We start from the raw sequence: 11,375 nt of genomic DNA on the forward strand, positions 1-11,375 counted from the left end.
TAACAAACACCGCGTCACGAGAATTTTATATACCATATTAGTTTTAATCCAAATTATAAACATTTGTCAATTTTTTATTAATAATGCATCACATATTGCTTACTGGCGTCTTATGTAACTTTGAATTTTAATAATCTCTGTGTAATATTTACATTTAGTACAGATTTTATCCAATTATATAGTAATATTGTACACAAAGGAACATTATTTCAGAATATAAGAAATATAGGTCCGTACTAAAACAGACAAAATGCGTCATAACAAATTTCTAGTGCTCAAGCTTAGTGCAAACCCACGAGACTAGGGTGGCGGGTGTAACACCCACGCCCCCATTTCCCACGCAACGACCTTTGTGCCTCGGCGATGCACTTTGACAGACTTTACTAATTCAATAGATGGACGCTGAGCGGATCTTGCTGTTACATAACATCAAGTTGAACCTCTAATTTTGTTATTACTTGGGAATACATAAATATAGATACTGTTAATTGTGTAACCCTATGAGAAATCTTAAACCCAGATAGGTATATAGATAAACTAAAAATTATATATCTCAATTAAATATGCGTAAAGAAACAATTATATTATATATTCTCAAAAACCGTAATAAGCTTTAGCAACAAACTGTGTGGAATAACTGAGCTTCTTATAGTATACGTAAATCCGTCTGAAAGCACGTAGTATATTAAGCATTCTGGGCTCGAACGTGAACACGAAACCCTCAAAGCCTCTAAATAATTGTAACTACCTACTGTACCTATGGTAATCAGTATGATTACCATTTACAAAGTAAATTACTATCTTCCAATTTTTAATTAATATTACATGTGTACAATGAAGTGTCTATTTTCTAGTTTTCATATACGTAAGGAAAGGAAAAATGTTAGAAATATATATTATTGCCGAAGATATCGAAAGTATCCTCTGTGATTTTATCTTTTCAATTCCATATTTTTTTGTGGTAATGCGTACCTTTTACAATTGAATTTTTGTGATTCTATTCTCAGCCGAAAAAAAATCTTCCATGGTTTTTTGTATATATATTTAATATATACGAAAAACCATGAAAGAAGAAAATGTTATTACGAATATGCTTGCTTTTATTTATTTATACTTATACCTAAGCATACGTATAATAAATATTAGTAATAATATTAAGATTCACTCCTACATTTCACAGAACAACAAATTCCTTATAATAATAACATAACAAATTGGATAATTAATTGGCGTCTACTGTAAAATAACCTTATTGTACGATGGTTGCAGTACCTCAGCGTTTATTTAACTAGTTGGGTACATGAACAAATTACTGTGTGCAATGTACTAGAGATGGGTAATATTGCGATGCTACAGGTCGATGCAGCTTCGTTAGTTTCTCATCTACAGACTGATATATATTATTAATATTATAGTAATATTCTACCCGAATAATACTATAATATGTTATGATTAAATATGCAATGGTTATATAACCATTGCATACAACAACAAGCACAAAAAGCACAAAAACATACAATATTAACGTATGTTAATATTGTATGTTTTTGTGCTTGTTGCACGATATCGCCCAAATTCAAATTCAAATAAAAAATATCTTTATTCATTGTAGGTCTATTACAGACTCTTATGATATGTCAAATCTACCGTCAGTTCGGAATGATTACGAGATGAGGAGAACTGACAAGAAACCCAACCTAGCGAGGTAGGTATACTTTATACAAAGTCGTTTTCATGGATACATCTGTTTCGCCTATTTCAGCCAACTTTTGTTGAAAGTTGGCTGAAATAGGCAAAACAGATGTATCCACGAAAACGACTTTGTATAAAGTATACCGTATAGCTGCTTGCTTTTCTTGTAAGGTGCCTCTCAGTTAAAAGGATGAGGTAAAATTACAGAATAAGAATATGTACATTGTATTTGACATCTGAGTTCGGTAATGGTCGCATAGATAGATAGATAAACTGTTTATTTAATTGTTACAAATGATACATAACTATACTTTTATAAATGTGGACAATAGTACATACTTCGTCAAGATTAACAACTTTATGTCATCGTTTGTGATCCGCCTAATACAAAAAGGTCGTAACTTCATCGTGGAAGACTGTTCAAAACGATGATTTAATCCATTTCACGGTCAATGAAAATAACTAATAAACGAAAAAGTATATATAATAGAAACTTTGAATATCAATATTAGTTTATTAGTAATTTAAAGTACCTAATTTGAAATTTCATTGAATAAAAAGAAAAAAACAATATGAACTAACATTACAAACATAATGTAAATAAAAGAAAGAAATAAGAATAATAATTGTTCTTTTTGATATTTTTTAAAACTGTATACTGTGATTGTGTGTCTAAATGGCGACGGGATGTTGTTCTAATATTTTGTCGCTTGGACAGTTTTCAAGTGAACGCCACTGTTCTGTGGAATGATATTTTCGATCAAATGAACCTGAAATTAAATTTCTCCTGAATGTAATAATGAAAAATTTAATTTAACAAACTTTAGCAATGGTAATGCGTGGTAACACCACTCCGTGGTTATTGTTGTTAGATAAAAAGACTACATACTACTACAGAAAGAACAGAAGAGTCAAATTTTTAGAATTAATTTAGTGTACACCTAGTCCGTTAAGGGTATTTTATATATATATATAGATATATATATATATATATATATCTACAATGATGGCCTCGTTTTAAAAGAATCAACCTGTAGGTATACACAATAGAATTTAATTTACGTTGTAATTTCCTTTTATAGATCGAATTCCTATCAAGAAGAAAATCGGATATCTAATAGATAACCAAGATATTATTAGACAGATTAATTGACATGGAAATAAATCTACAGAAATCCAAATCTGAAGGTCGACCCTGCAACAGTATCTCAATATGCCTCGAATTGATTGATAAGTAAGATGTTTTCGGTCAAAGAGTTAAACAAGTAGAATTCTAGCTTTTTAATTTTGACCTTTGTGTCAGAGAAGCGAAAAACAACTCGCTAGTAACACACATTCGTAGCAATCCTTCGTAAAACACAAAGTCTAGGTACTTTTATAGCTTAAAACCAGGTGATAGTGTCACTACATTATCATCATGATTACCTTGTACAACCCTATGATGCAAAATCTTAGAACGTCAACGGATGCTGATTATTGTGATATAATATAACCATCTAAATCTTTTAAAGCAGCTTCAGAATCTTGAATAGATTAGATGACACAAAGTTGACATAGTTGACCTTGCAAGATTTCACAGTGGGGTTGCTCTCGACTATGCTGTACAGGGTCACCACTTATAATCATCTTCCCCGCTGATTGCAGCTAGCTCATTGCATCTCGAGCCAACATGCAATTTCTATTCCTTTTATATTCCCTTCGTACAACATGCGTGCTTTTTTTTAACTGTAGCTAATCAAGTTTACAACTTTCCTGATGATAAGTGGTGTCTTCTACATACACCGCGTCAAGTGATGCTCGTAGTTCCACTTACCTATCCATACATTGCCAATCTGGAGCACAAAAGTCTCAAATCTCCGTACCCCGTAAATTCATTATTATATGTCCCTTCCCCTCCACCATAACACATTTTAGAAAGTAAGGTAATTGGAGGTTGAAATAATGATAATAAATAAGCCTGGACAATTAACACTGCGCCATCTAGTCCCACAGTAAGCAGAGCATATGAGTATTTATGTTTGTATTTTCTGTGAAAGAAACAATAAAGAGTTTCATTTATGTGTTATGGGTACTAGACAACTGATGGGTAATATAGAATATAGAGAAATTGAGCCCACGCCCATCAGACGTAAAGTGAAGTGATAAACCGCCAAATCACCAAGGCCGTCAAAAGGAGCAAATAGATGAGAAAGATATGCTCACGTTACTTTATATAAATTCTACTTGGTTATTTAATATACTTAGGTAGGTACATAGGTAATATCACTTAGGTACCTATTTAACATATATATATAATAGAGTAGTAGATATTAGAGATATAAATAGACAATAATATTATTTGTGTATTAGGAATCTACTATAGTTTACTCCTCGTTACGATTTCTTAAAGTGGGTACTCGTACCATGAGACGACGGGTTTGGAGTGATGTCACGACCGTAGGCGAGCAAGTGGGCCGTGCAGGGTGGCAAGCTTGTTTTGGTCTGTTTGTATGGAGAACGGCTGCACAAAGACGACGACCGATCCGCGCACTAATTCAACAAGATCGATAGTGCACCCGCCGGCCCTTTCGTGCCCACCTTGTCGTACCTACTACACCGATAAATTAATATGTTTCGCTTCTAATTTCAGATATACGGTGCAAAATCATATCATAAATGTGTAGCCATTTGTAACAAAATTATATATATACGAAACCAAAACCAACCGATTACAAAAAAATATCAATATCAGTATTGTTTTAAAAAGATATCAAGCATATAAGTTAATTCATAAAAATTCAGAGAGTTTAGATAAGTTAGTAGATGATTGACTAAAATGCGCTGGTTTCAGAGTTTCATACGATTGACACTTAACATTAGCTTGTATGGAACGAGTATCATATTTTACCGAAATCACCGGCCTAACGTCCTTATTATGTCATTCAAACAATTCATAATATTGTTTGCTCATTCATCAAAAATCATTATTATTCGCCGGATTTTATGTTAGCTGCTCATTGTCGTCATTTTGAAATTGGTCAAATTTCACATTAGTCAGTGAATATAACTACCACTCTACATTCTTCAGAACCATCCAGCGGTAGTTTCGTCCTTTGTCTTATATTAAAAATTACTAGACAACGATAGTCGATAGAGAAAGGCAACGGAGGTGCACAAATATTGCATTCATCAATTCACTCATTATGTAATATTGTCTTATCTAAGTTTATATGTATTTTTGTTCTAGGTGCTGGCGAAGCAATAACCAGAACATCTGGCGTTCTCATCAACATGAGTCGACATGCTGTGCAATACAGTTTCCGTTGTTACCTGTCACTGTCTACGGTCATCATCGACTGTGTTTCACGAGAAAATCCCTTAGGATGGATTTTTCAGTAAAAACTGAACCATTCTTTATGGGTTCCACATTGAAGCTAAACATAACACGGCTGATATATAAAACCAAACAATTTCTATTACAGATTATCCTGAAAGTGAGTATGATATTTCAAACTATTGAAGTAATATTCTTACACTTGTTTGCTATTTTATTTATACAAAATTAAAAAGAACAACTTTTAATTAGATTACATTATTTATAGAATGAAAGCTGTAATAAAGCTCCTTGAAATATAACATGCTAAACGAAATACAAAATGAAAGTGTTTCGCTGCAGCAGATTTATTTCTTGTAAGAACTTTTGAACGACCTTCGAGGGTGGTAGTTGAAGTTTCAGTTTCAGCAGTAGAAGGCACCACCCACCCATCTTGGAGAATTTGCATGATTAGACGCGCCGCGAGATGCATGGAGGCGGAGAAAGAGGGTAAGTACCTATCCAAAGAGAAAAATAAAGAAATTCCTTGTTATAATCTAAGTATTTTCATTATATATAGTCATTTGCTGAGCTACCTAAATATGTGTTAAACATTATTACAATATAGTATAGTAATATTAGCTGTTCCCGCTACTTTATCCACGTAAACGAAGTCATATTATATGTCCTACTGTACTCTATCTAGCGTATTACATATATTAGAGGTAATAAACATGCAACTAATCGTATTTATTTTGTTACTTTCTCACATAGCAGTCTTTTTATATAGATATTTTAATTGTAGTACTATTAATATGGGTTTAAATTAAATACCTTATGTTATATTTAATAGTCTTTAATGAAATTGTTACTGTCAATTTTTTAATACTAATACTAAGATGATATTCTCAATAAGGATGCAAAAGTGTATAATTATTTAATTTAACTGCTAATTATTTTTATCACAGCTAATTAATAAAAACACGGCTCTAATTATGATTATATTAACCATCATAAATATATATTAATTCAGATTTAGAATTACAGCTTTAAGTAACCGAAACAAAGACGATATCGACGTGAGGTTACGTTCCGAAATTGGAATTCGCAACAAAGAGACGTCAAAGAAAATAGCTTGCACGCGTGCAAGCTAGCATAAAGAGCGGTGCACGGCCGAGGAGCCTCGTGCGTCCATTACCCCCTCCCAATGGAGGGAGGAGGCTGCCGAAAGTGCTGGGGTGGCAAGCGTCTCGCTCACACCCAAAGATGCATCGAGTTTCTGGACGAAACCAAACCACACTACCGCTTGCACATAACGATAATGAATTACGTTCTTTATGTACTTCATTTTTATACATAACTAGGAAACATGAAGACTATTGAAATGCAATATGAATTGAAATGAAATACAGGCTGCCACATGGACACCCTGTATTTATCACCACCAATTCTAAATATACTTAGTAATTACACTGCATACCTATTCTCACACTTAAAACCAGTACAATGGCTTAGCGGTCGATAGCACTTCGAAGATTTTATATAAAGTCTGTCCCTAATTACGTACTTAATAATATTCTGAATTTAGTTATCCCACATGATATGAATATATATATTTTTTTATAAATGTCATTATATATATATATAAATAAGATATCAATGTGATAATAAAAATGTACACATTCGACTGCTCTTAATCATGCCTGACCATCCAAGCATTGTTTATAAATCGACGTTTGTAATATTACTAAGATTTAGGGTACAAAGAGCAAGCATAACATACATATAACAGGTAAGATACTTGGTACAAAACATGGCGATGAACCATTCCGCCGAAGGAGGTAGGTACCAAGTCCCCACAGTCACGACATGCCCCTGCACCGATAAATCGCATTATGGCCCACGTGCTGGGAATACATTTTTAATCTTGTTTCCTTTATATTACCCGGCTTAGAAAAGCTGAAGCTTTTCTAAAACTTACCTCGCTCTACCTGCATTCATGACATCAGTTGATCAGACACCTTATTTCAAATTATTATATATTTCTCAAGAATTATTTATACATATTAATTTAAAAAAAATATATAGTAGACACATATATTATGTTTACCTAATAGGTACAATTTATTGAAAGAAATTGTGCTATATGATACCTACTCTATAATTAAATAGATATCTAACAGGGTTTGTTGCATAAATCTGGTATACCTAAAAAATTTGCACCAAAAAACGTAGCACGTTATACAACAACAAACATATATATTGTAGGTGGCCTATGAAATTATTTTTAAAGCTTTTATAGACTAACAAAAGAGTAAAGATTATACTGCTTACACAATGATTTTAAAAAACTTTCCAAAATATCGTGTTTTTAATTGTATGTTTTCAACGTCGATGATTGCTTGACATAATCGCGCGTCTCTACATTAATTTCTTATCTATATTAATATTTAGGTAGGTTAATTAATATAGTTTTAATATAGTTGATACTCGTGTTTTTATAGCATTTTTTTAAAGTTCTTAGTGGTAATTGGCGTATTGACTCATCTGTAATTTCAAGATATGAAGTATTTCATATCAGAGCTTAATTGTTCAAAAGTTATTTTCACAATTAAATTGTCAACTCTTTCGTATTCGTTTATTTGAATGTTGAATTGGTATTTTTTTATACATTTCACCGGATATGGACTCCATTGCAACCAAGCTACAGGTATGATGTTGTTTTGAAAAATTTGGATAATGCATGAAACTGAAACCCACTCAATATGTAAGCACACAATCAACTTCACCAAAACAAACAGCACAACATACGGCGGAAACGTTAATAACGCTCACGCTCCTATCCATGGCTCTTTTCATTCGGTACGAGCCTGTAGTGTACACGCTGTGTCAAAGCACGTAATTAGTATTTAGGAAGGTGGTAAGAAAGGCGAGGTCGTGGGCCAGACGTCGGGTATCGATCCAGCGACCTGCCCCACGCTTTACCACCCCAGGGGGAAGTAGGGGGTAACGCACATCGAGCCACCAATTGACACACTTAAGGTAATACTTGGCACTTACGACGTCGCCTTCATAGTTTGGTCGAAGACTAGTGAATGTTAAGTTTTTATGACTCTCGAAAGAATTAAAAGAAGCAGCTTTTATTAAAGTACAAAAAGACCCCTTCTGAAAAAAAACTGTTCTTTATTATCCTTTTCATTCTGATGTACCTACCAGTTACAGTATTCTCGTAGTTTATCATTAAATTTGCATTCTAAGCACATATACCAATCATAACGCAAATCAGTAATACTAAATAGAAACGACCTTGTACTTGCAACCATCAAGCTTTATTATTCTTTATGGTAGAAATTCACGAAGTCCTAGTAATATTGGATGTAATGTGTATCGCGGGTTTGGCTGTGTAGTTGAAACTTGCAGAAAGCTCGACCCAGTTGGCTTGGAGCCCGCCTGTAGGTCATAGCATCATACAGATATGCGACTCGCTTTATTTAACCTTGAATAGAATTTATATTCATGTGACCTTCATATAAATGTTTGCATTGTAGTTCCGTGCGTTTATTATTTAGTATTGAAATTATCTTTCTTGCAATGGAGCAAACACTAGAGTAAATTTACAAACAGAAAATTATCCCAAACATATTCCGGTATTCCACAATTGTCCGTTTCCATAACACACGCTAAGGAAGTTTGTACGTAGGTACCTGTCCTACGAACAGATGGCAAAATTTTGATTGGTTCATTATTCGATTTTAAAATTCCTTACAACGTATCTTTTGTGTGTAATAAAATTTACATGCTTTTAAACTAATTCAAATTACTAAGAAAGAACTTAAGTTCATTGCAGCTCAACGTAATTTAAAAACGTATTCCACAAAAATCTGTAAAGATGGACAAAGGAGTAAACTATTACCAATTGCAAAAAAATCATAGAAATCTATTTTTTTATTATATTAAATTGTAATTATAATTTCAGATATAAAGGGTATGCTAAAATTTCAGTTTGGCGCCAATATCTAATAATATCTATTAATTCATAACAACCATGTATGTACAATCCATAATTATTACCAACTTCTAACAACTAGGAATTTATTTTTATCTTTTAACCTTAATACTTAACTACTTATTTACGTACTTACCTAAGTATTTCGTGTTCTAAAAGTTATCTTAACATCCGCAGGTAGGACTTTGCAAACAAATTAATTTCTATATAAAGACAGTTTCCGCAAAGGAATTACGGTTGAAAATAAGCAGAACACGCAGATTGTCCGTAGCGAGCGATGTCGCGTCGTTGCTGCACTTTGGGCTTTAGGGGGTTAGACATTCAATGGGTGGCAGGGGGAGGTGTAAAATCACCCACAATCATTTATACCCGAACTGCCTGCAGAATTACTAGCCGTCAGCTTTGCGACGAAATTCCTGTACTCAATGTAGGTACAGATATAGTATACCTAAGACTTATTCGAAAATTTTACATTAAAACCAATGCACACCGAAATGAAATATACCAATACAAGTAAGGTTGTTTCAAAAATTAAAAATTTATACGAATTCGTCTGTACATTAAGTTACTTAAAAGCACAGATAAAATAATATTACATACTTAAAAGAAACGAACGGATTTAGTTAGATATATATATTAATTATATACTAGCTGTGCCCGCGACTTCGTCCGCGTTTATCAAATAAAAAAAAAGATTGAATAACGTAACCAAAAAAATCCAGAGTAAAAAATTTTATTACCCTTTTCAATCCCTAACAACTTTTTTTCGCCTAACCTATATACTTTCTCATGGTCCAGGCTATCTATACTAAATTTCATTTAAATCGATTCAGTAGTTTTGGCGTGGAAGCGAGACAGGCAGACAGTTACTTTCGCAATTATACTATTAGTAAGGATAAGGATATCTTATTTATCCAATTTTAGGAGATATTCGTTTACATTCTTTGAACATAAAGTAAAAAAAACAGTTATATATAATCATATAAATTCACGACGAAGCTTATTTTGTAATTATTTAGTAGGTATCTATGAAAACAATAATATAGAAATGGAATATTCGCGAGTATTGAGGTTGTTCGAGAGTCGCACGAGGCCACGTGGTGAGATGCGACATTTTAGTTATTTGTGTCAGGAGCCTGCATCCGTGACCCACTTCAAAACACCCCATCCCAAACTCCCACACTGTCGTACATTTTGGTCTACGTTATATTAAATGATGCTTATATTGCCAACTAGTTTTCGTTTACTGATGTATATAAAGATGAAAGCATTGGTATTTTTCTTATAAAGGTTAGCTATGTTTTTACTTACACGTATCTAGAATAGTAATAAATACACAAATATCTACATGTAATTACATACATAGTTATATTTGTAGCCTCTTCTTGACCATTTGTAGTTGTAAGTTTTCATAGAATTGATTTAATTTTCAATTCAATAAAGTAATTTTAATGGCTTTTAGTGTTCCGAACCAAAAAGATGTAAAAGAAACGGAAACTTCTGGTGCGACATCCGGTGCTATATCCTTCCCCTCTGTCACAGCAGAATTTACAAATTTCAGGAAAAATTTACTGTATTCGTTGTGGCGTAATTAATCACCACATATATAAACCCCAAAGATAATAAGTTCGAATCCAGTTCTAACTATTCTAACTAATGATTGATGGGCATCGTGGCCTAGATGATTATTATTGCTACCGTTCACCGCTAAGAAAACCCTTTTTGCTGTGGCTCCTCAATTCCAGAACACGTCCGTTACCATTTCTAAGAGTATTGGGATTCTCTGTGTCGACATCTCTAGTACTGTTGAGTTCCACAGTCACCTGGAAGGAAAGGTAAAGCTGGCGTCCAAGAAGCTCGGTGTGCTCAATAGAGCGAGGCGGTACTTCACTGCGGACCAGAGAATTCTCTTATATAAGTCACAGGTTCGGCCGCACATGGAGTACTGCTCTCATCTTTGGGCGGGAGCACCTGGATACCAGCTCGATCCTTTTGACTCGGTTCAGAGAGTATTCGGCGGTATCGAGCCACTTAGCTTGAGGCGAGACTTCGCTTCGCTTTGTGTGTTCTACCGATTATACAATGGACTGTGTTCTGAGGAATTGTTCGACATGATGCCGACAGCCACCTTTTACCACCGCACCGCTCGCCATCGACAGGGAATACACGCTGGAACCTAAGTGGTCCCGAACAGTGCGGTTTCAGAGGAGTTTCCTCCCGCGTACACTTAGATTGTGGAATAAACTTCCTGCCGAGGTTTTCCCACGAGACTACAGCATGGGGTTTTTCAAGAAGGGTATATTAAGGTTTCTTAAGAGTCGGCAACGCGCGCGTGATACCCCGGGTGTTCATAGGCTACGGTAACCGTTTACTATCAGATGGGCC

This window comes from Achroia grisella, unplaced genomic scaffold, assembly GCF_030625045.1.
Source record: "Achroia grisella isolate CSIRO2021 unplaced genomic scaffold, CSIRO_AGI_Agris_v1 utg1920, whole genome shotgun sequence".
Lineage (NCBI taxonomy): Eukaryota > Metazoa > Arthropoda > Insecta > Lepidoptera > Pyralidae > Achroia > Achroia grisella.